At 49.9% G+C, this 24,082-nt stretch overlaps 2 non-coding genes across 2 annotated transcripts; both read left to right on the plus strand.

Annotated features, from left to right (window-relative positions):
* Positions 1-82, plus strand: TRNAL-AAG (transfer RNA leucine (anticodon AAG)). Its single transcript has one exon. It is a non-coding gene; the product is annotated as a tRNA-Leu (tRNA).
* An 18,913-nt stretch (positions 83-18,995) lies between these two features.
* Positions 18,996-19,077, plus strand: TRNAL-AAG (transfer RNA leucine (anticodon AAG)). The gene has a single exon. It is a non-coding gene; the product is annotated as a tRNA-Leu (tRNA).
* The last annotated feature ends 5,005 nt before the right edge of the window (positions 19,078-24,082 follow it).

Genomic DNA, 24,082 nt, shown 5'->3' on the forward strand with positions numbered 1-24,082 from the left:
GGTAGTGTGGCCGAGCGGTCTATGGCGCTGGATTAAGGCTCCAGTCTCTTTGGAGGCGTGGGTTCGAATCCCACCGCTGCCAGAGATGGATTTTAACAGATCTTAATGACGCATCTCCCTCCTGCCCCTTCAATTTGCATACACAGTGACTCTACCAATAGGTCCCAAATATAAAAACTCTTTTACAGTCTCCTTCTAAGTAAACTCCTAAACCGTGGACTCCCAAGAAATCGGCTGATGGGCGCTGCTGTTGTTTTCCTTCATTCTGCTTGGATCACCTTCAAATGGAAGGTTTAACAAATAATGTGTTCTCCCCACGCGGTCACCCCGCTCTTCTCTCTGCAAAATAAAATCGAACCTCTGTTAAATAAAGATTTAAAGCAAATTATCTATCTTCCCAAATAAAGTTGGTAAATGTGTTCTTCACAGTTATTTTAAATATCAGGTTTAAAATAAACAAGAGTGGTACTCGGCAGAATTCGAACCTGCGTAGAGAACCCCCAATGGATTGCAAGCCCATCACCTTAACCACTCGGCCATAACTACGAGCCCTCAACAACCCATACCGAAACTTTATATCACAACAGAATTGTGCAAAATGGCCGTGAATACCTATATATAACTCCATTTAGTAGGATCTCTAACTGTGTGCAAAGGGCACATTGCTATGTTTCTGTCTAAGCTTTGCTTTAGGTCTGAGGTCTTAAGAACCAAAGAAGGCTCCACGCACACTTGTCGGCACAAAAAAACAAACATTTGCAATGCGAAAGGTCTCACATTTGTGAGAGTTAGAGCTATTGGCGTTGCAAATGACAATGTCTTTTACCTAGTGTTGGACTTTTGGCCATACGCATGGTCATCCCTAGTCTTTTTGCCTCCTTTCTCCTGGTTTTTCTGACCTTTCGCTGTTGGCTCTAGGACTATGAGCACTTTATCACTGCTGACCAGTGCTAAAGTGCAGGTGCTCTCCCATCTAAAGTTGGTATGATTGGCTTATACCTAGTTGGCATATTTAATTTACCAATAAGTCCCTTGTACAGTAGTATCTCTATACCCAGGGCCTGTAAATTAAATACTACTAGTGGGCCTGCAGCGCTGCTTGCGCCACCCACTGAAGTAGACTTTCAAACCTGTCTCAGGCCTGCTAGCGCAGGGCCTGTGTGCGCAGTTTTCTGCCACAGGGACCTGGCATCTAAATTTACTTGCCAGGCCCAGAACTCCCCTTTTACTACATGTAAGTCACCCCTAAAGTACGCCCTAGCTAGCCCTATGGGCAGGGTGCCATGTATGTAGAAAGGCAGGACATGTGCCATATTGCATGGCCTGTCCTGGTAGTGACAAACAGCCTAACTTGGTGTCTCACTGCTGTGAGTGCTGCCTTCTCATAGGATTGCATTAGAAATGCCCTGCCTTATGTGTAGGGGTATTGTCTGATTTATGAGGGCTAGCGTAGGCGTGTTTGGTATGGTTGTGATGGTGATAATAAATACTGCTTACTGGTGTGGGTGTATTTTTTATTACTATCACAGAAATGCCACTTCTAGAAAGTGCGCATTTATCTGTGCTTATGACTCTGGTGTTTTGCAGCTTGACTCCAATCCACGTCTGGCAGACTGACAGTTGGGGCTTTGTGCATACTTTTCAGACAGCCTGTACACAGGGAGGGTGGAGGTGTCACCGAGGTGCATCTGCATACTGAATAGTCTTCCTGGGCTGAGAGAAGGGAGAGGCGGGGCACACCTGCATTTGTAAAGACTGTGCCCTGGCCTCACACAATAGGGTCGTTAACCCCCCACTGATGTTTGGAGCCTGTGCTGAAAGGAGAGAGGGGGCACTCCCAGAACCAGTTGTAACTGGCTGGAACCTCCTCTCCCTATCACTGTAAAACACTGTAAAAACAGGACTATAAGTACAGGGGAATTTTCCCCACAATTTGAACATTCTTGGAACTTGAAACTGGACACAGAACGCTGATGAATGGACTCACCAGGAACCCGCCTTGGACTGCTGCTGCTGTGCTGACCTGTGACCTGCCTGGTCACTAGGAGGAACTGCCACCATCTGCACCCCTTGTGCTGGCCTGTAGCTGGGCCCACCAGCCCTGTACCTTTTCCTTGATTATTGTTCCCAGGGGCAGGGTGCTGTGGTCCCTGACCCCTGCACCGATCTCCTACAGCATTGCCTTAGCGCTTAGGAAAAGCGCTCTTTCTTATAGCTGCTGCAGAGGATCACCGCCGCAGCCTGGGCCTCAGATTTGGCCTTAGCGCTGTGCAGAGCGCTTTATTTTGAGCCCAGATCAGCGCCGCAGCCCAGGCTGCATAATTTTCCTAAGCGCTGTGAAAAGCGCTTCGTTGATGAAAATCACCGCAGCAGCCCAGGCTGCATAATTTTCCTAAGCGCTGTGAAAAGCGTTTCGTTGATGAAAATCACCGCCGCAGCCCGGGGAAGTAAATTCCGTGAAGCGCGAGGATCGCGCTCAGCTCCGTGCCCCCGGGGCACGAGGAAACCACTTTAGAAGTAACGAGGAGCAAGCCTGCTCCTAGCGGTGCCCCGGGGTAGGGATCGCTCCGAGGAGCGCCCTCGGGGCACCGGCCGGCCCGACCTGGTGCCGGCGTTGTGTTCGAGCAGGAGGGAGAGGAGGACGCCTCTCCCTCACCTGCTCCAGCCCCAGAGGGCTCTCCCCGAACTGTGCGGGCGGGGAAGCAGCCTCATCGGAGGCTCGCCCCTGCCGCCAGCTCTCTGGTGGGCCCCCTCGTGGGCCCAAGGCAATCGGGAAGGGGTCTCCCTTAGTGGAAGGGCCCCCGGAGGCCCAGGGAGACCCCAGAAGTTAGCGGGTCCCCGGAGGGCCCGTGTTTCAATTAGGAGGGGGTGCGAGGCGCCCCCCTCCCCCTTTTAAGGTTTCCCAGACCTGGGCCCCCCTCGAGAGGGCCGGTGGAGGCCTAGGGGGGCCCTCAGTGTTCACAGTCCTAGGAGGGGCCCATTGTTTTGTCACAGAGGAGGTGCGTGCCGCCCTCCCCTAACCCCAGGAGACAAGGGAGGCCCCCGTTTTGCGCAGAAGAGCGCCGGGGGGCGCATTATTCGTTTTAGGCACTGGAGGTGCCTCTTCATCAAGCCAGGTACTCGTAAAAGGGCCAGTTTAACCAGAATTGAAGTTCTTGCTACAGACTTTATTACTTGTGTTATATTGCCTGCCTGTCCTATGATGCTTTTACATATGTGTGCACATGTTCCTTTTATGGGCATGACTTGCTAATTTGTTTGCTTAACTTGCCATAGATTTTCTACTGTTCCTACTATGGGCGTTTTATGATATTCTTATGACAAGTGTCCTAATGTGATAACGTGTTTCCTGACTACTGCTTATGTTGCAGAATACTGAGTAACCTGTGTGTTATGTGTGACTACTGCTAGTTTGCAGAGTAACTAATGTGTAACGTTCTGACAACTGCTAAGGTAGCAGGATAGTACTGATATGTGATGTTGGTCTAATAATTACGTTGTGTACAATACAGTATATTTTCATATAATCTGGTGTTGTGTTTCCTTTGTGGTGGGGATATTGCGTCACATGTGTGTGTGTGTTGTGCAGACGCTTTACACATTGCCTCCGGGTTAAGCCTGACTGCTCGTGCCAAGCTACCAAGGGGGTGAGCAGGGGTTATCTTGGACGTGCAACTCCCTTGCCCTGACTAGAGTGGGTAAGTTCTGCCTGGCTGAGGTGCATACCCTAGCCAACCAGAAACCCCATTTCTAACATTGGTCGTCAGCGGTGAGGATAGGACTTGCGCTTGCACAATACCATTGAGACTCATTATTTCACTACAAGGATTGCGTTTGGACCATCACATGTTTGGCTTCTCTTAACTTTCTCTCTTTGGTCATTTTTCCTGTTTTCAGATCTCACACTTGGGTATTGTGGTTGTCACAGTTGAGTTATTTGTACCTTTTCAAGATGGGGCTTACCTTTGATTTAGAGGACCTGCTGTTTTACACGCAGGGGGAATTAGAGGGGTTCTGTAGAGAGAGAGGGCTGCCTGTAGAAGGGGACCTCAGGAGATCTCTGAATTTCTTTGAAAGGTTTGTGACATTTACCAAGGGAGGGAGTGTGCTTAGGGGGTACCCAGAGGATCCTGAGTGTAGCGAGGGTTCCCAATGGGAGGGCTCCCAGACCTCATCCCTAGAGAGTGGTAGAGAGACTGATCAGGAGGGTGAGAATGACCGGTTGGGGACGCCAGTTGACAGGGAAGGCCCCAGTGATAGGGAGTCCTTTGCTGGGTCCAGTGTAAGAAGCAGGGCTACCTCTCATTCCTTGACGCCTGATGAGCTAAGAGATAGGCGGGAAGAGAGGGACCTGAAGTTGCAGTTAGCGCGCCTAGCTGTTGAGGAGAGAAGGGCTGAGGTAGAGAAGGCCTTAGTACAGGAGAGAATGGCAGAGGCAGAGAGGGCCTTTGCCAGAGAAAGACTCGCTCTAGAGCGCAGTCTGAAGGTTCTGGACTCACCAGCGCTGCAGGTGGAGTCCAGTGGTGGCAGCAATGTACAGTGCTGTAGCAAAGATGTTCCTCACATACCCATAGATCTGGTACCTAGGTTCCAAGAGGGGGGTGACATACGTCAGTGGTTAAAGGAATATGAGAAGGCTCTGGTAGAGCGCAGGATCCCTGAGAAGGATTGGGGAACTGGCCTAGGGAGTTTTATTCCTGAGGAGGGGAGGGATGCCCTACTGACTCTAGAAGAGAGTGACAAGGAGGGGTACTCCGCTGTGAAGAACGCACTGATTGTGAAGTATGTTTTTTCCCCTTAGCAATACAGGAAAAGGTTTAGGGGTGGTAAGAAACTGTCCCACCAGTCTTGGGAGGAGTTTGTGGAGGATTGCTGCATTGCACTGGATGGATGGGTGAAGGGTAGCACAGTAAACAATTTTGAAGGGCTGTTTAATCTGATTCTCAGAGAGCACCTGTTTCGTTGTTGTTTTTCAGAGTTACGCCAACACTTGTCAGTGTGTGAGCTCTCTGACCCCAGGGAGCTCGCAAAGGAGGCAGACTTCTGGTTGCGTACCAGAGGGTCTGGTGTGGCATTAGGGGGTGTTCCTAATGAGAGTGGTCTAGGTGTTTCCCAACAAGGTGTGGTGGGAAAGGAATGGAGTGTCCCAGGTAGGTCCCAGTGGACTGGGGTGGGTGAGGGACCCCATGTCCCGTCTCAGAGGAGAGGGAATGGGGCTGGGCTGAGGCCCAAGGTGCCCAAGATACCGTCCCAGGTCCTGGAAGGTTCCATGAGTGAACGCCAGGAGGTGAGCCTAACCTGTGCCGTAAGGCCAGCTGTTCAGAAGGATCCCATTTTGGCATTAGGACTTAGGCGGGTGGCTGGTGATAGCGTTCCGCCGGTCCTGGTGTCTGGTAGTCTCGCTCTACAGCGGAGGAGGCGGAAATCCAGGCATAGGGTTGAGAGGGGGCTGCGGGCCCCAGTGGAGAACCTGGAGGGTCAGGGGTCAGCTCTGAGAGCAGAGCCTCCCAGGAATGACCTTGGTGAGACCATTTCTGGGCTGGGAGGAATCCAGACTCTGTCAGATGGGTAGAGGTCAGGAGACCTGCGCCAGCCAGACTCTTGTGTGGCCCTTGGGGAAAGTGTTTCCCTGGTGGGGGGTAGGTGTGCCCCCCAGGAAGTCCTGGTGCACCAGGCAATGATTCAACAGCAGGGTGGTGACTCTGGGTTGGATGATCAGGTTCAGGGGGTAAACTCTGACCTGATGGGGAGTACGTGTGCTCCCAAGGAAGTCCTGGTGCGCCAGGCAGTGGTTCAACCACAGGGTAGTGACTCTGGGTTGGATTGCCAGATTCAGGGGGTAAGCTCTGATCTGGTAGGGGGTAGGTGTGCTCCCAAGGAAGTCCTGGTTCGCTGGGCAATGGTCCAGTCTAAGGGTGTCGTCCCTGGACTACATAGACAGGTTCAGGGGGTAAACTCTGATCTGGTTGGGGGGGCGGTTAGTGTGCTCACCCACCCGTGTGAAACTTCTGGTGGCTTCTCCCGAGGTGGGGAGACGCAGGACTCTGGAAGTGGGGTTCAGGGAGGGGGAAGCCCGCCCCGGACCCCGGTGCAACCCAAGGGTGTCGTCCCTAGGTTGGGTGGTCAGTCGCCAGGTAGTGATCCTGGGCTGACGAGAACGTTTTGCAGGGCTGCTGTACCCAGCACCCTGACAAGTGTGGATTCTGGTGATACCCCTCCTAGGAGAGGAGGGCGGGATCCCAGAAGGAGGGGTAGAGGGAGGAGAGCCTCGCCTCTAGCCCCTGTAGAACCTATGGGTGCGGACCCTAGGTTGGTGGATCAGTGGCAGGGTAGAGCCCCTGAACTGATCGGAAATGGAGTGGAGACAGGTTGCTTTGCACCTGGGGCTACCGTCCCCCACTCATTATGGTTTCAGAGACCAGAGGCTCCTAGATGGCCTGGGGCCTGGTTCTGGCCATTGGCAGCTAGAGAATCCCCGTGGGTTGGTCTAGGCTGCCTGGGACGCATTGACAGAGAGATCCCAGTGGAGTCAGGAAGGCATAGAACTGGAACATGCCCCTGCTGTTGTGGGCCTGGGTCCTTGTTCTATCGCCCCAATCAGGGAAGTACATCAAGGTATTGATTGTTCTCCCCTGGCTTTTGGCTGGTAGGGGGTTGTGTTGGACTTTTGGCCATACGCATGGTCATCCCTAGTCTTTTTGCCTCCTTCCTCCTGGTTTTTCTGACCTCTCGCTGTTGGCTCTAGGACTCTGAGCACTTTATCACTGCTGACCAGTGCTAAAGTGCAGGTGCTCTCCCATCTAAAGTTGGTATGATTGGCTTATACCTAATCAGCATATTTAATTTACCTATAAGTCCCGTGTACAGTGGTATCTCTATACCCAGGGCCTGTAAATTAAATACTACTAGTGGGCCTGCAGCGCTGCTTGCGCCACCCACTGAAGTAGACTTTCAAACCTGTCTCAGGCCTGCTAGCGCAGGGCCTGTGTGCACAGTTTTCTGCCACAGGGACCTGGCATCTAAATTTACTTGCCAGGCCCAGAACTCCCCTTTTACTACATGTAAGTCACCCCTAAAGTACGCCCTAGCTAGCCCTATGGGCAGGGTGCCATGTATGTAGAAAGGCAGGACATGTGCCATATTGCAATACCTGTCCTGGTAGTGACAAACAGCCTAACTTGGTGTCTCACTGCTGTGAGTGCTGCCTTTTCATAGGATTGCATTAGAAATGCCCTGCCTTATGTGTAAGGGGTATTGTCTGATTTATGAGGGGTAGCGTAGGCGTGTTTGGTATGGTTGTGATGGTGATAATAAATACTGCTTACTGGTGTGGGTGTATTTTTTATTACTATCACAGAAATGCCACTTCTAGAAAGTGCGCATTTATCTGTGCTTATAATTCTGGTGTTTTGCAGCTTGACTCCAATCCATGTCTGGGCAGAGTGACAGTTGGGGCTTTGTGCATACTTTTCAGACATCCTGTACACAGGGAGGGTGGAGGTGTCACCAAGGTGCATCTGCATGCTGAATAGTCTTCCTGGGCTGAGAGAAGGGAGAGGCGGGGCACACCTGCATTTGTAAAGACTGTGCCCTGGCCTCACACAATAGGGTCGTTAACCCCCCACTGATGTTTGGAGCCTGTGCTGAAAGGAGAGAGGGGGCACTCCCAGAACCAGTTGTAACTGGCTGGAACCTCCTCTCCCTATCATTGTAAAACACTGTAAAAACAGGACTATAAGTACAGGGGAATTTTCCCCACAATTTGAACATTCTTGGAACTTGAAACTGGACACAGAACGCTGATGAATGGACTCACCAGGAAACCGCCTTGGACTGCTGCTGCTGTGCTGACCTGTGACCTGCCTGGTCACTAGGAGGAACTGCCACCATCTGCACCCCTTGTGCTGGCCTGTAGCTGGGCCCACCAGCCCTGTACCTTTTCCTTGATTATTGTTCCCAGGGGCAGGGTGCTGTGGCCCCTGACCCCTGCACCGATCTCCTACAGTATTGCCTTAGCGCTTAGGAAAAGCGCTCTTTCTTATAGCTGCTGCAGAGGATCACCGCCGCAGCCCGGGCCTCAGATTTGGCCTTAGCGCTGTGCAGAGCGCTTTATTTTGAGCCCAGATCACCGCCGCAGCCCAGGCTGCATAATTTTCCTAAGCGCTGTGAAAAGCGCTTCGTTGATGAAAATCACCGCCGCAGCCCAGGCTGCATAATTTTCCTAAGCGCCCAGGCTGCATAATTTTCCTAAGCGCTGTGAAAAGCGCTTCGTTGATGAAAATCACAGCCGCAGCCGGGGGGAGGAAAGTACGTGAAGCGCGAGGATCGCGCTCAGCTCCGTGCCCCCGGGGCACGAGGAAACCACTTTAGAAGTAACGAGGAGCAAGCCTGCTCCTAGCGGTGCCCCCAGGGTAGGGATCGCTCTGAGAAGCGCCCCCGGGGCACCGGCCGGCCCGACCTGGTGCCGGCGTTGTGTTCGAGCAGGAGGGAGAGGAGGACGCCTCTCCCTCACCTGCTCCAGCCCCGGAGGGCTCTCCCCGAACTGAGCGGGCGGGGAAGCAGCCTCATCGGAGGCTCGCCCCTGCCGCCAGCTCTCTGGTGGGCCCCCTCGTGGGCCCAAGGCAATCGGGAAGGGGTCTCCCGTAGTGGAAGGGCCCCCGGAGGCCCAGGGAGACCCCAGAAGTTAGCGGGTCCCCGGAGGGCCCGTGTTTCAATTAGGAGGGGGTGCGGGGCACCCCCCTCCCCCTTTTAAGGTTTCCCAGACCTGGGCCCCCCTCGAGAGGGCCGGTGGAGGCCTAGGGGGGCCCTCAGTGTTCACGGTCCTAGGAGGGGCCCATTGTTTTGTCACAGAGGAGGTGCGTGCCGCCCTCCCCTAACCCCAGGAGACAAGGGAGGCCCCCGTTTTGCGCAGAAGAGCGCCGGGTGCCCCATTTTTCGTTTTAGGCACTGGAGGTGCCTCTTCATCAAGCCAGGCACTCGTAAAAGGGCCAGTATAACCAGAATTGAAGTTCTTGCTACAGACTTTATTACTTGTGTTATATTGCCTGCCTGTCCTATGATGCTTTTACATATGTGTGCACATGTTCCTTTTATGGGCATGACTTGCTAATATGTTTGCTTAACTTGCCATAGATTTTCTAATGTTCCTACTATGGGCGTTTTATGATATTCTTATGACAAGTGTCCTAATGTGATAACGTGTTTCCTGACTACTGCTTATGTTGCAGAATACTGAGTAACCTGTGTGTTATGTGTGACTACTGCTAGTTTGCAGAGTAACTAATGTGTAACGTTCTGACAACTGCTAAGGTAGCAGGATAGTACTGTTATGTGATGTTGGTCTAATAATTACGTTGTGTAGAATACAGTATATTTTCATATAATCTGGTGTTGTGTTTCCTTTGTGATGGGGATATTGCGTCACATGTGTGTGTGTGTGTTGTGCAGACGCTTTAAACATTGCCTCCGGGTTAAGCCTGACTGCTCGTGCCAAGCTACCAAGGGGGTGAGCAGGGGTTATGTTGGACGTGTAACTCCCTTGCCCTGTCTAGAGTGGGTAAGTTCTGCCTGGCTGAGGTGCATACCCTAGCCAACCAGAAACCCCATTTCTAACACCTAGGTTTTGGTTTTCTTTGGGAAAATTTGATGTGTCCACGTTGTGTTTTGGGGCACTTCCTGTCGCGGGCGCTAGGCCTACCCACACAAGTGAGGTACCATTTTTATCGGGAGACTTGAGGAAACATAGAATAGCAAAACAAGTGTTACTGCCCCTTGTCTTTATCTACATTTTTTCCTTCCAAATATAAGACTGTGTATAAAAAAGACGTCTATTTGAGAAATGCCCTTTGATTCGCATGCTAGTGTGGGCACCCCAGAATTCAGATATGTGCAAATAACCACTGCTCCTCAACACCTTATCCTGTGCCCATTTTGGAAATAGAAAGGTTTTCTTGATACCTATTTTTCACTCTTTATACTTCGGCAAATTAATTGCTGTATACCCGGTATAGAAAGAAAACCCACTGCAAGGTGCAGCTCATTTATTTTCTCTGGTTACCTAGGGTTCTTGATGAACCTACAAGCCCTATATATCCCCGCAACCAGAAGAGTCCAGCAGACGTAACGGTATATTGCCTTCAAAATTCTGACATTGCAGAAAAAAGTTACAGAGTAAAACGTAGAGAAAAAGGGCTGTTTTTTTCACCTCAATTTCAATTTTTTTTTTTATTTCAGTTGTTATTTTCTGTAGGAAACCCTTGTAAGATCTACACAAGTTACCCATTGCTGAATTCAGAATGTTGTCTTCTTTTCAAAAATGTTTATGTTACTGGGACCCAGCATTGGTTTCACACCCATTTCTGTCACTGACTGGAAGGAGGCTAAAAGCACACAAAATCGTAAAAATTGGGTATGTCCCAGTATAATGCCAAAATTGAGTTGAAAAATTGGGTTTTCTGATTCAAGTCTGCCTGTACGTGAAAGCTGGGAAGCTGGTGATTTTAGCACTGCAAACCTTTTGTTGATGCCAATTTCAGGGACAAAAACCAGAAGCCTTCTTCTCCAGCCCTTTTTTCCATTTTTTTTTTTTAAACTAAATTTTTACTGTATTTTGGCTAATTTCTTGGTCTCCTTCAGGGGAACCCACAAAGTCTGGGTACCTCTAGAATCCCTAGGATGTTGGAAAAAAAGGACGCAATTTTGGCGTGGGGAGCTTATGTGAACAAAACTTTATGAGGGTCTAAGCGCGCCCTGCCCCAAATAGCCCAAAAAATGCCTGGCACCTGAGGGGGAAAAGGCCTGGCAGCGAAGGGGTTAAAATGCACTATTTTATTCCAATTTCTTCACTTAGCTTCAGATGAACTATTGTTCCCTTCCCCCCCCCCCCCTCCTTTGAAAGGGCACCAGCCACCACTGCCAGGGGTGGGACAGATTGTTTTCGATTGCAGTATGGCAGCTTGTTTTGGATTGCAGTGTGGTAGTTTGTTTTGGATTGGAGTGCAGCAAATTGCAGTGGGGTAGATTGTTTTGAATTGGAGTAGGGGAGATTGTTTTGAAGTGGAGTCGGGCAGATTGAAGTGGGGCAGATTGTTTTGGATCGGAGTGGGACAGATTGTTTTGGAGTGGTGCAGATTGTTTTTTATTAGAATGGGGCAAATTGGAGTGAGGCAAATTTGATAGGCGTGGGTGGAGAGGATTGGAGCGGGATGAGTTAGAGTGGATTGGATTCGGGTGAGTGATTTGGACTGGAGTGAGGTGGATTAGTGTGGGTGAAGTGGTCTGGATGGGGGTGGATTGGAGTGGGGTGGATTGAAGTGTACCGCAGGATTATGTGTTAAAGCATAATTTCAGAACTTACACATAATAAAGAAACACTGTTGCTTTGCAATATTTTAAACAAGCTAATCGTCATCTTTTGAGAAGAGTGCCCACGAACAAAAACAAAAGAAAAAATGCGTGGAACGTGGGAAAAGACGATTTGGCAAAATAAAAGAAAGTTAGATTTAAATTTAAAACTTAACAGTTTTGGTTGTCCTGCAGGGCATGTTTTTGCCAGTCACAAGCCTTCTGTTTGCAGGGCACTGGAAGGTAAAAGCAAAAAATAGTACCTTAATCAGGTGGGGAGCAGCGGTCAGGCACTGATTAAGCTGAATCAATCAACGCTTGGTCGCTGCTCTACAGAGATGAATGGAAATGATGCATGACATGCCTTGATGAATTAGGAAACTGTAAAGAAGTGTGCCACATAAATAAAAAAATGATGAGTGGCATGCGGGCTCCAAGCCCTTTACTGAATACTACAGCGTCTATCAAGCGAGACCCTAAAAAGTTCAGTTAGTTAAAATAAACAAACATTGTTACTTCTAAATATCAATATTCCAAGGACGCCTACATGGTCGTCAAGCAAAAAGTACTTAGTGCATGGAGGGGCTTCTGGTAGTTCTGAAGAGAGCAAAGGACTTTGTCAGAGGGTGGTCTTGTTGGTGTGGTAGGGAGGCAATACCTCAAACGCTATTACTGGGGTAGGGGAGCTTCCAATTCAGAGTAATGAAGATTATCACAAAGCAATCAAGTAATTCCACATGAAAATAACAGGCGTGCGGGCTGACAACCATGCTCTCAAAATCAACGAGCGCAGAGTGAAGTGAATTTTATTACAAGACCGGAGGCTCATATTATGCAGTCTTTTCTTGCTTTAATTTTGAATAGCAGCCAAGTAAAAAACTACAGTACCCAGTGAAAGCGAACTACAACAATGACATCATAGCTGACAGCCAATAGGATATCGAGCACCAGTATTAGTATCTTAACTGCGAGCAACAAGCCCTCTTTTCTTGCTGCTCGCAGTCAAGATAAGTATCTCCATTATTTTTTTCTTTCACGTAATATTATTGTACTATGTGAATTATTCTGACTTTATTTCTGTTGTTTACATTGTTTTAATGACATACGAGCGTATATTGCTGCTCAGACGCGCGTCTTGTTTACTTTAAGCAGCGCGTCTCTCAACGGCCGTTTTCGACCGTTGTAGACGCGCATGTGCGCGCGCGCGCATTCCAGTCATTCCAGGCATTCCTGAAGTACCTGTTCGACGGAGTTCCTCTGGAACGGCACTTTGAGCGTATTTTCACTCGTTTTTTCTGCTCGGCTGGTTTTTCAACTCTGCCCATTGCTGCTGACGCTTTTCCCGGCACGGTGTCCTTCTGGACTGTTTGTTTCCTTCGGTAACCGCCCCTATTTCCTGGTCCTGCCCCCTTTGGCCACTCCCTTTCCCTTTCTCCTCATTTAACCCCTGTTTTGCCAATTCCTTCAATAAATTCAGGATTAATTTCTTTTAATACATTTAATATATTCTTATTGACTTTGTGGCCACAATGACTGAGGAAGAAGATTCCCAAGTCTTTCAAGAGAATTTGAAATCCTTTATCAAGGATTCTGTCCAGCAGGCAGTGGCTGTTTCCATGTCTGACATAACAAAAAACTTAGAAGCCTCTTTTTCCAAGATTATGTCCTCTAAGGTGCCTTCTAACAAAGGCAAGAAACGTGCGGCTACCCTACCGGTGCCGTCCAAAGGCGTTTCGTCTGGTCCTTCCACCTGAGAGGTATTTAAATCTGGCCCCCTCCCTCTCCTGTTCATATTACACAGTTGAGAGACACTGATGATGACTCCCCTAGTCATACTGATGATATGGACGGATCTTCAGATCCTTTTTCGTGTGGGCCTCTGGAGAAAAGGCGTAAAATTTCTCCTGGTGACAGTGGTGACGTTCACCCTGTGTCTCATGTGTTAGTTGACCATGCTGGCGAACCCTTATATGACCCTTCCCTCATGGTTCATCCAAATTCAAAGGAGTGGTACCAGTCTGATCATGTGGCTGACTATGTTTCTTTCTTTTTATGCCATCCCCTCGACAAAGCTACCCGCAATAAGCTTAAATCTGAATGTCCCCGTCCCTCATTACCGGATCACATTACTTCTACCCGGTTATTGATCCCAATATGCTTATGTTCTTTACCAAATTTGGCAAGGATCCCAAGAAGGGTGTAGATAGAGCTTGGTCAGGTTGTCAGGACAAGCTCCTGGATTTGGTGGGCCTGCTCACCAGAATTTTTGATTTGGCGGAGGAAGCCAAAATGGATAATACTCCTATAGACCCTGAAATTCTCTCGAACTGGGCACAACGTGCTATCTGCATGTTGGGCAACGCCAATACTCAGCTATCTATTGAAAGGAGGAAAAGCATCTGGTTGAAAATTGATCCTAAGCTGGCTTCTTTAGCCTCCAAGGATGATGGCCCGTCAGCTAAGGGCCAACTATTTGGGGATTCTTTTATCAAAGAACTTGGGAAATATGTGTCCACCTTTACCTCCCTTGACAAGGCCCAACTTTCTATGAAAAAGATCTTTTCATCTCGGGTTTTTGCCAGGGCCGGCAAAGGTAGGAGTCGCTTTGCCGGCCGCCCCATCAGAGGCCAGTATGCCAACAGAGACTCCTACAATCAGCAATCCCAGCTTGAGACCTACACGGGATACAAGCCAAGGTTCTATCCCCGTCGATCAAGAGGCTACCGTCACAGAGGCTACGCCAACAGGGGAGACCAAACCTCCGGTAAGTGTTTCCAATTCTGGCCTTCCTCCAGTAGGAGGCAGATTGGCTCTATTTCTAAATTCATGGCTTTCTCTCACTTCAGATCTCTGGGTAATTCAATCCATTCAAGGGTACCTATTGGAGTTTTATCAAACCCCAATTCAATCCTGTGTTCCTCTTCCTTTAGTTTTTTCCCAAAATCAATCCGAACTTCTGCGTGTCGAAATCCAATCTCTCCTTTCCAAGCATGCAAAGAACCCGTTCTGTTCGACCCTTCGGGTTTCCTCAGCACCATCTTTCTCGTCCAAAAGAAAAATCTGAAATTTCGTTTAGTACTGAACCTAAAGGCCTTCAACAATTTTATCATTTACCAGCACTTCAAGATGGAAACTATTCTCCATCTCAGTAACATTCTGCTGCAACACGATTGGTTGGTCAGATTAGACCTTCAGGATGCTTACCTCACAGTGCCAATTCATCCCTCACACAGGAAATTCCTTCAATTCCAATGGCTAGACTCCTTTTATCAATTCAGAGTTCTTCCTTTCGGGCTTTCTCCCGCTCCCTGGTGTTTCACCAAAATCCTCAAACCCGTTGCGGCCTTTCTCCGCTCTCACGGGGCTCGTCTAATTCTTTATTTAGACGACTTTCTTTTGATGGCACAAGACAAACGTCTTCTGCTAGACCATCTTCAGCTTTGTCAGAACCTTCTTCTCAGCCTAGGCTTCCTTGCCAACTTTCAGAAGTCGGTCCTGATTCTGACTCAGAAGTTGGAATTTCTTGGATTTCTAATAGACACTACCCTGTCGGTGCTTCAGCTTCCTCAACACAAGGTATCCTTAATCAAAAAAGAGATTTGTCAGTCCCTATCCCTTCCTCACATCTCCCTCAGGACCCTGGCATGCCTGGTAGGACTTCTGGCTTCCTCTATACAAGCCATCTTCCCCGGTCCTTTACATTATCGCGCCCTTCAGCGGCTCAAGATCCGCCATCTTCACAAGGGCCTTGCATATTCGGATACCCTTGGTCCTAGACGCCGAGTCCAACTTCTATGGTGGTTGACGCATCTAGACACCTGGAATGGCAGAACTATCTTCTCTGCCGCCCCAGATCGTGTATTAGAATCCGATGCAAGTCGGACCGGTTGGGGCGCAAGGTGTGGTCAGTTCTCGACTGGAGGCGCATGGTCCCTGAAGGAGTCCTTCTTGCACATAAACAGTTTAGAGATGCTTGCAGGTTCCTTTGCCATCCGCACTTTTGCAAAAAACAGGGTAAGCTGCACCATCCTTCTAAGGATGGACAATTTGTCCGTGGTCAGGTATATCAACCATCTAGGCGGTACCAGGTCCAAGATTCTCTCCACTCTGGCGAAACATCTTTGGGAGTATTGTCTTCCTCGTCGGATCTCGGTCAAGGCAGTGTTTCTGCCGGGCAGACTGAATACGGTAGCAGATTGGTATTCCAGACATCTTCACGACTCCAGCGATTGGCAATTGCACCCTTCAATATTCAAGCATCTTACTTCCATCTTTGGCGAAATGTCCATAGATCTTTTCGCTTCTCGCCTCAACTCCCACCTTCCTTCCTATTTCAGTTCAGATCCGCAGGCTCTCGCCACGGACACTTTCCTTCAGACTTGGCCGTCATCCCTTCTCTATGCTTTTACTCCCTTCCTGTTCATTCCTCGAGTCCTTGCTCAAGCATGCAGACAACTATTCACTTTAGTACTCGTAACCCCTTTCTGGCAGGCTCATCCCTGGTACCCAACTCTATTGGAGTTGGCAATCGATCGGCCCATCTGGATTCCTCACTTTCCCAACCTCCTCTTAGATCCCCAGGGCCAACAACATCATTTGATTCTCAACGGTTCCTTGTTCCTCATAGCCTGGAGAATTTGGGGTCGTCCTGGAGAACCCCAGGAATTTCGCTGGATGCATACTAAACTCATCCAACAGGCCAGGGCCCCTGGTACCTCCAGAGCCTACAAGTCCGCATGGGCCCTTTGGAGCAGCTGGTGTTTGGACAGGAATTCAGATCCCTTTTCAGCTAATGTAGTATTAGTGGTACATTTCCTGGCTTCCTTAGCCTCCCAAGGTAAGGCTTATCGCACTATTAATATTTACAGGTCGGCTATCTCTGCGGAACATCAAAGAGTTGATGGCAGGCCAATTGGTGAACATCCTCTCATCTGCCAATTATTAAAGGGAGTAAGATACGTTTTGCCTCCATCTCCTGAATATAATGTCATGTGGGACATTAATCTGGTTTTACAATTTCTCACCACTTGGCCAGATAATGATTTGCTCTCTCTCAAACAGCTTTCGGCCAAGTTAACCATGCTTTTGTGTCTAGTCTCCATTAAACGTGTCTCAGATGTTGAGGCATTGGATGTTACCTCCTTTTTCTTCTCCCCCCTTGTTGTTTCTTTTCAGATCAAGAAACGTACTAAAACTAATTTAGCCTGTGTTAATTATCCATTTTTTCCCTCTCAACCCAAACTATGTGTTGGTAATTGTTTGAAAAGTTATGTGACTCGTACTGCAGATTTGAGATCATCCTCTGCCTCCCAATTGCTTATTTCCTTTCAGAAGCCTCATAACCCTGTTTCTTCCCCTACTCTGGCTCGTTGGGTTAAATGGATCATGTCCCTAGCTGGCATTGATGTAGGATCTTTCGGTGCCCATTCGGCTAGAGGGGCTATGGCCTCTCGCGCCTTTTGGGCAGGATCCTCTTTACAGGATATTCTCAAGTCTGCAGATTGGTCTAATGAAAGTACGTTTAGAACTTTTTATTGTAAGCCGATTTCTCATGTTTCAGATTCAGTCATTGCTATGCTTTGAACATGCATAATATGAGCCTCTGGTCTTGTAATAAAATTGAGATTTTCCTAGCCTTGGTGTCAGAAAGGCTAGATTTTATTAAAGACACGGAAGCGAGTATTATCCCACCACTATTTTTAACCCGCCCTGTATTCTTGTTTCAGTGCCAACTCCCTCCTCCAGCGTTGGCTCGTCATGATTCACACGGACAACTCCTACCGACTTTGGATTCAGCCTTCGGCGCCCACTCTTCTCAGACTGCACTCCGCTTTCGCCATTTTCGGGATTGTTGCATGGACATTGTGACATTGGTTTCTATTTTTTATGCCGTTTTGTTGGTTACTTCTCCTCTTTAGTTTTCGCATCAAGAAAAGAGGGCTTGTTGCTCGCAGTTAAGATATTAATACTGGTGCTCAATATCCTATTGGCTGTCAGCTATGATGTCATTGTTGTAGTTCGCTTTCACTCGGTACTGTAGTTTTTTACTTGGCTGCTATTCAAAATTAAAGCAAGAAAAGACTGCATAATACTCGCCTCCGTGTCTTTAATAAAATCTAGCCTTTCTGACACCAAGGCTAGGAATATCTCAATTTTACCATCCTCTGTGCATTTTTATTGCGGGGCTCATTTACATTTGACTTGGCACGCAGAACGAGTGAGAACCAGGTCAATAGAAACAAAAATCATCTATTTAAAAAGTTTTGTTTCACGTGGGCCTGTTGTGCTTACTTCTTTCAGAATAGCTTTTGAACCTCTGTCCTGTGTGTGTCTGTGCCTGTCAAGTGAAAGGCAGTCAGGGCATCCAGGTGGGCCCCATGTCACCTGGGGCACCGCCCACCAGTGCTGGAGTTTTAAACAGCACCTGGTTGCGTTTTGGGACTTGTGCCTTTTCAATGTGAACTCAAAGACCGGGAAGTGTGGAATTCGGTTGGCTAAAAAATATTAACAGCGGAATGTGAATAGGCCACACAAGACATGACGTCACTGGAAAGCTAAACAGTATGTTGGAGAGACTGGGTGCGGCAATAGGGCTGATGACATGAATACGTGCAACTCCTCGTTTTTTTTTTAATGAACTGCTCTTTCATTAGATCCCACCCTAAGAAATGACCCCAACAGTATGAACATTTGTTTCAATAGAAAATGATGGAGTCACGTCGCCTATGTAGAGCAGGTGCTTATACCTTGGTTGGAAGTCATTGCTCGGAGAGTGTTGTCTTTTAAGGTGATTGCACTAGATCTGAGCAGCTGGGAGAAGACTTGTGCAGTGACTGAGTAAGAGAGAGAATCTTCAATTACCACATCACCCTCCCGACATTGTAATCATGGGCCAGATGTAGGAAACGTTTAGCGAGTCGCAAACGGCAAAATTGCCGTTTGCAACTCGCTAAACGCGTTTCCCAATACAGACATGCATATTGCGAGTCGGTACCGACTCGCAATATGCATTTCAGAATCGCAAATAGGAAGGGGTGTTCCCTTTCTATTTGCGAGTCTGAATGGTATGCAATACCATTTGCGACCGCATACGCGGTCGCAAATGGTATCACAGTTACCATCCACTTCAAGTGGATGGTAACCCACTCGCAAATTGGAAGGGGTCTCCATGGGACCCCTTCCACTTTGTGAATGGACCCAAAAATATTTTTTCAGGGCAGGGAGTGGTACAACGGACCACTCCCTGCCCTGAAAAAATACCGAAACAAAAGGTTTCAGTTTTTTTTTTTAAAGTGCAGCTCGTTTTCATTTAAGGAAAACGGGCTACACTTAAAAAAAAAAACTGCTTTATTGACAGCAGGCCTCCATGTTTGCGAGTGCCTATACTCGCTATGGGGCCTCAATTTGTGACCCACCTCATGAATATTAATGAGGTGGGTCATTGCGACCCCATAGCGAGTCGCAGTCGGTGTCTGAGACACCGTACTGCATACCAATTTGCGACTTGCAATTTGCGAGTCGCAGAGACTCGCAAATTGCAAGTCGCAATTTGGGACTTTCCTACATCTGGCCCCATGTCCTTTAAACGGTTTATCACAAGACTTTCCCCACAAAATGCGCAGACTCAGGGTTTCAGTACACTGCATGCAGTAGGTAGCGTGGCCAAGCGGTCTAAAGCGTTGGATTAAGGCTCCAGTCTCTTCGGAGGCGTGGGTTCAAATCCCACCGCTGCCAGAGATGGATTTTAATGACGCATCAATTTGCATACACGGTGACTCTACCAATACGTCCCTAATTTTAAAAGTTACACTTCACTCTTTTACAGTCTCTTTCTAAATAAACTCCTAAACCGTGGTCTCCAAGAAATCGGCTGATGGGCGCTGCTGTTGTTTTGCTTCTTTCTGCTTAGATAACTTTACAATACCTTCAAATGTAAGGTTTAACAAATAATATGTTCTCTCTGTGAGGCCACCCCGCTCTTCTCTCTGCAAGATAAGATCAAACCTCTGTGAAATAAACATTCAAAATACATTTCTATCTCCACAAATAATGTTGGTTAAAATGTGTTCTTCACAGTTATTTAAAACCTGATGCTAAATGATTACCGTAGCCGGCAGGATTGGAGCCTGCGCAGGGAAACATCAATGGATTTTAAATCCATTGTATTAACCGCTCGGTCAAGACTCCACTTAGTAGGATCTCTAATTGTGAGCAAAGGGCGCATTGCTATGTTTCTGTCTAAGAACACAATTCAGCTTTGCTTTAGGTCAGAGCTCTTAAGAACCAAAGCAGGCTCCACGCACACTTGTGTGCACAAAAAAAAAAAAAAAGCATTTGCAATGCAAAAGGTCTCACATTTGTGAGAGTTATAGCTATTGGCGTTGCAAATGACAATGGAGGTCATTACAACCCTGGCGGACGGTGTTAAAGCGGCGGTAAGACCGCAAACAGGCCGGCGGAAAAAAAAAGGGAATTATTACGGTGGCGGAAACCGCCAACATAGACAGCCACTTTAACACTCCAACCGCCACGGCGGTAAAGACAAACAGCGCGGCGGTCACCGCCAACAGACCGGCGGAAGACAAAGTACCGCCCACAGTATTACAACAGGCCAATCCGCCACCTTTTCCGGGGCGGATTCACCGTGGATAAAAACACGGCGGAAACAGACATTTCAATGGGAAAACGCTCACCTCTACACACTCCACGAGGAAGGAGGACACCATGGAGCCGGAACTCCAAATACTCCATGCAATAGTGTTCCTGCTCCTCTACGAACATCAGCAACGGCGGCGTAGAAGACAACAGTGAGTACTGCACTTACGACATAGGGGAGGGGGGAAGCAAAAGTCAGGGACCCACACACGCAACACCCCCACCCCGACCCTCGCACACTACAACACACACACCAATGCATTTCCAAACATCACAGTAACAACCCCCCGGAAGAACGCAAAGACAAAAGGAAATGAGTACAACCATTGTAATGTATCACAATACAGTAAGCTAATATATACAGAAATATATACAAATGCCAAAATATATACATCACGATCAGTAGTGCAGGTATGCACCATCCAAAGTCCGTGGACCACTGGGCCCAAAATGCATGGGCGAGGCCCACACTAGATACCTGTCCAGAAACGGAGAGAACACTGCAGGGGCATCAGATAGAAATACAACAGGCACCTCAGGGGGAAGGGAAGGGGGGGCACCTCAGCCGGATGACAGCACCACGCCAGATCCACGACGGGGCTCCATGCCCATTGATGTATCCTGGGGAGTGCAAAGCCACAGTCTCACAAGTCTCTATAGTGGGTGGGTTGCCCACTGGACCATCCTGGGGAGTGCAAAGCCACAGTCTCTCAAGTCTCTACAGTGGGTGGTTTGCCCACTGGACCATTCTGGGGAGTGCAAAGCCACAGTCTTTCAAGTCTCTACAGTGGGTGGGTTGCCCACTGGATCATTCTGGGGAGTGCAAAGCCACAGTCTCACAAGTCTCTACAATGGGTGGGTTGCCCACTGGACCATCCTGGGGAGTGCAAAACCACAGTCTTTCAAGTCTCTACAGTGGGTGGGTTGCCCACTGCCATATCCTGGGGAGTGCAAAGCCACAGTCTCACAAGTCTCTACAGTGGGTGGGTTGCCCACTGCCATATCCTGGGGAGTGCAAAGCCACAGACTCTCAAGTCGATAACAGTCTCCACTAGTTCTGGAGGGGGACTGGTGCCCAGAGTGCTTCATCCTGTTAAGGACTGAGGTAGTGGATGCCGTTCTCCACTGGTTCTGGAGGGGGACTGGTGCCCAGAGTGCATCACTCTCCCCGTGACGGTCCCAATTCCATCACTGCCCCTGCCGCACATGGGCTAGCGATGCTTGAGTTGGCGGTGCTTGCCCTGTTCAGCGGTGCTTGCCATGGCGGTCTTTGCCCTGTTCAGCGGTGCTTCTCCTGTTCAGCGGTGCTTGCCATGGCGGTCTTTGCCCTGTTCAGGGGTGCTTGCCCTGTTCAGCGGTGCTTCACTTTGCTGTCTCTGACCTGTGCAGCGGTGTGTGCCATGGCGGTCCCTAATTGCCCAGCGGGGCTGTGGCTGCCGGGGCCCTCCTGGGCACTGACTCTGGCGGTGGTCTCCTGACCAGTGACGATTGTGCTGCCCTCCAGGGCACTGACTCTGGCGGTGGTCTCCTGACCAGTGACGATTGTGCTGCCCTCCAGGTCACTGACTCTGGCGGTGGTCTCCTGACCAGTGACGATCGTGCTGCCCTCCAGGGCACTGACTCTGGCGGTGGTCTCCTGACTAGTGACGATTGTGCTGCCCTCCAGGCCACTGACTCTGGCGGTGGTCTCCTGGCCAGTGACGATAGTGCTGGCTGTGGCGTCCTGGGCAGCGGGGATGATGGCGGCCTTCTCCGCCGTGCTGCTCTTCCCAGACTTTGGTGCTTTCTTCTGCCCCTTCCCCACCTTGGGAGGAGTCACAGCTGACTCGACACTCCCCCCGGGACCCTTGTGAGCGGCTTTGCCAGCAGGAGGCTTCACCCTCTCCCGTCGGGCACTGTCCAACTTCTGGTGCTGCACAGGGGGGGGGACTGGCTGTGCTTTGGCTCCATGTCACACTGGCTGCCCTGGTGCCCGGTGCACTCCACATACCTCTAACAGGCACCATTGGTACCGGACTTTTTTGGGCTGAGGTGCTACTACGGGACCGATGAATTTGAGGGGGGGGTGCTGGAAAAGAGGTCAACGTTGCTCAGGAAAGGTTTCTGACGAACACTGGGACGGGTAGCTGGAGGGGGTCTGGGAGTGGAGGAAGAGGAGGTGGTTGTAGGAGGTGTAACTTTAGGTGATTTGGGTGCAGGTGCATGTTCTGGAGGCTGTCGTGAGGTGGATGGATGTTGGGTGTGTGTGTGCCCGCGTTTGTGTACTTTGGGAGGGGGCGTCACAGACACACTGGGAGATGACACAGGGGACGTGTAAATGATAGTGGGGGTGGTGAGTGCAGGTGAGCGGGGTGTGGTGCTGGGTGTTCTGGTGCGAGTCCTAGTGGCTGTAGGGGTAGTGCATGCAGGTGAGAGTGTAGACGAAACTGGGAGGGAGGAGGGAGACGACAAGGAGGGCGACACAGTGGAGCCAGTGGATGTTGCTGTGTCAGTATGTGGGTGATGCTTGTGTGAGTGCCTGTGGGATATGTGGTGACTATGTTTGCCTGAGCTGCCCTTGTGTGTTGAAGTGTGTGCAGGCTGGTCTGATGGTGTGCTTGGGATAGGCTGAGGTACAGGGTATTGGGTCTGGGTGGAGGAAGTTGGAGGGGGGAGGCTAGACACAGGGACAATGGCTGCCATCAATGCTGAGGCCAGAGATTGCAGGGTTCGATGATGGGCAGCCTGACAAGAATGAATGCCCTCCAGGAATGCATTAGTGTATTGCAACTCCCTTTCTACACCCTGGATGGCCTTCACAATGGTAGACAGCCCAACAGTGAGTGACCTGAGGAGGTCAATGGCCTCCTCACTGAGGGCAGCAGGGGTGACAAGGGCAGGGGCTGAGGTGCCTGGGGTGAAGGTGATGCCCACCCTCCTGGGTGAGCGGGCACGGGCCGAAGGCTGAGGGGCTGCTGGGAGGGCGGTGCTGGTAAGGGGGGTGGCGGCTGTACCTGTTGAAGTGGGGGGCACAGATGGTGCCGCCACCACAAGGGAGCTCCCATCGTAGGACGAGTCTGTGTCACTGTTTGCTGATCCGGTGACCACCGTGAAGCTCCCCTCGCCCTCCGTCCCACTGGTGTACTCAGAGTCCGTGGTGTGGCCCTCCATGGCCATGTGGGATGCAGCCCCCTCGTGCTCCGGTGCCACTGTACTTCCGCCTGATGATGCTGATGCACAAAAGAACAGGGAGAGCACAAAAAGGGGGGGGACGACAGAAGAAAGACAGGTTGAGTGCATGGCTTACCGCTGCCGTTGGCGGACAATACAGACACAGCAGCCCCCTGCACTACGACGCGCTCTTGGCCTCTACAGATGCAGTTCCTGGGATATGTCCTACATGGCTATGGCCGACATCTGCACACATAGATGACACAGGGGCATGAATACCTGTACTTGGCACTCTACAGAGGTGGGGAGGGGTGCCACATAGCCTGCATTACGGAGGGGCCTAGCCTATGGAACTCGCCTTGGCCTAGGGAAACCCACAGCCCTCCTCCCTCACCCACACACCTCCACTGCCTGCAAAGTCATCAGAATGAGAGTGTACTCACCCCCTTGTGTCTGCTGTGATGCCCTCATGCCCAACTCAGGGTAGGCCTCCGCGAGGATCCGGAACATCAGGGGGGTCATGGTGCGACAGGCACGCCTCCCACGTTGGGAGGCCATCCCCAGCTGAGCCTCCACTGTCTTCTTGCTCCAGCGGCGAATGTTCTCCCATCTTTTACGGCAGTGGGTGCTCCGTCTCTGGTGGACCCCCAGGGTCCGGACGTCCTTGGCGATGGCACGCCAAATATCCTTCTTCTGGTGGGCGCTGACCTATATGACATGTACAGGGGAAGAAGAGAAGTCATTAACAACTGCACCGTCAAAGTGAGTGGCCCACAACCCTGCCCTTGCCATGTGGCACATGCATTCACACTCATTCATGCTCGCTGAACTGTGCCCCCTTCCTTCTTACTGCCCGCCCTCTCCACACAGGCATAGCCCATACAACTTGCACCCTATGTACTCACCTGTTGGTCTGGAGGACCGTAGAGTAGCG

This window comes from Pleurodeles waltl, chromosome 12 (genome assembly GCF_031143425.1).
Source record: "Pleurodeles waltl isolate 20211129_DDA chromosome 12, aPleWal1.hap1.20221129, whole genome shotgun sequence".
NCBI classification, from domain to species: domain Eukaryota; kingdom Metazoa; phylum Chordata; class Amphibia; order Caudata; family Salamandridae; genus Pleurodeles; species Pleurodeles waltl.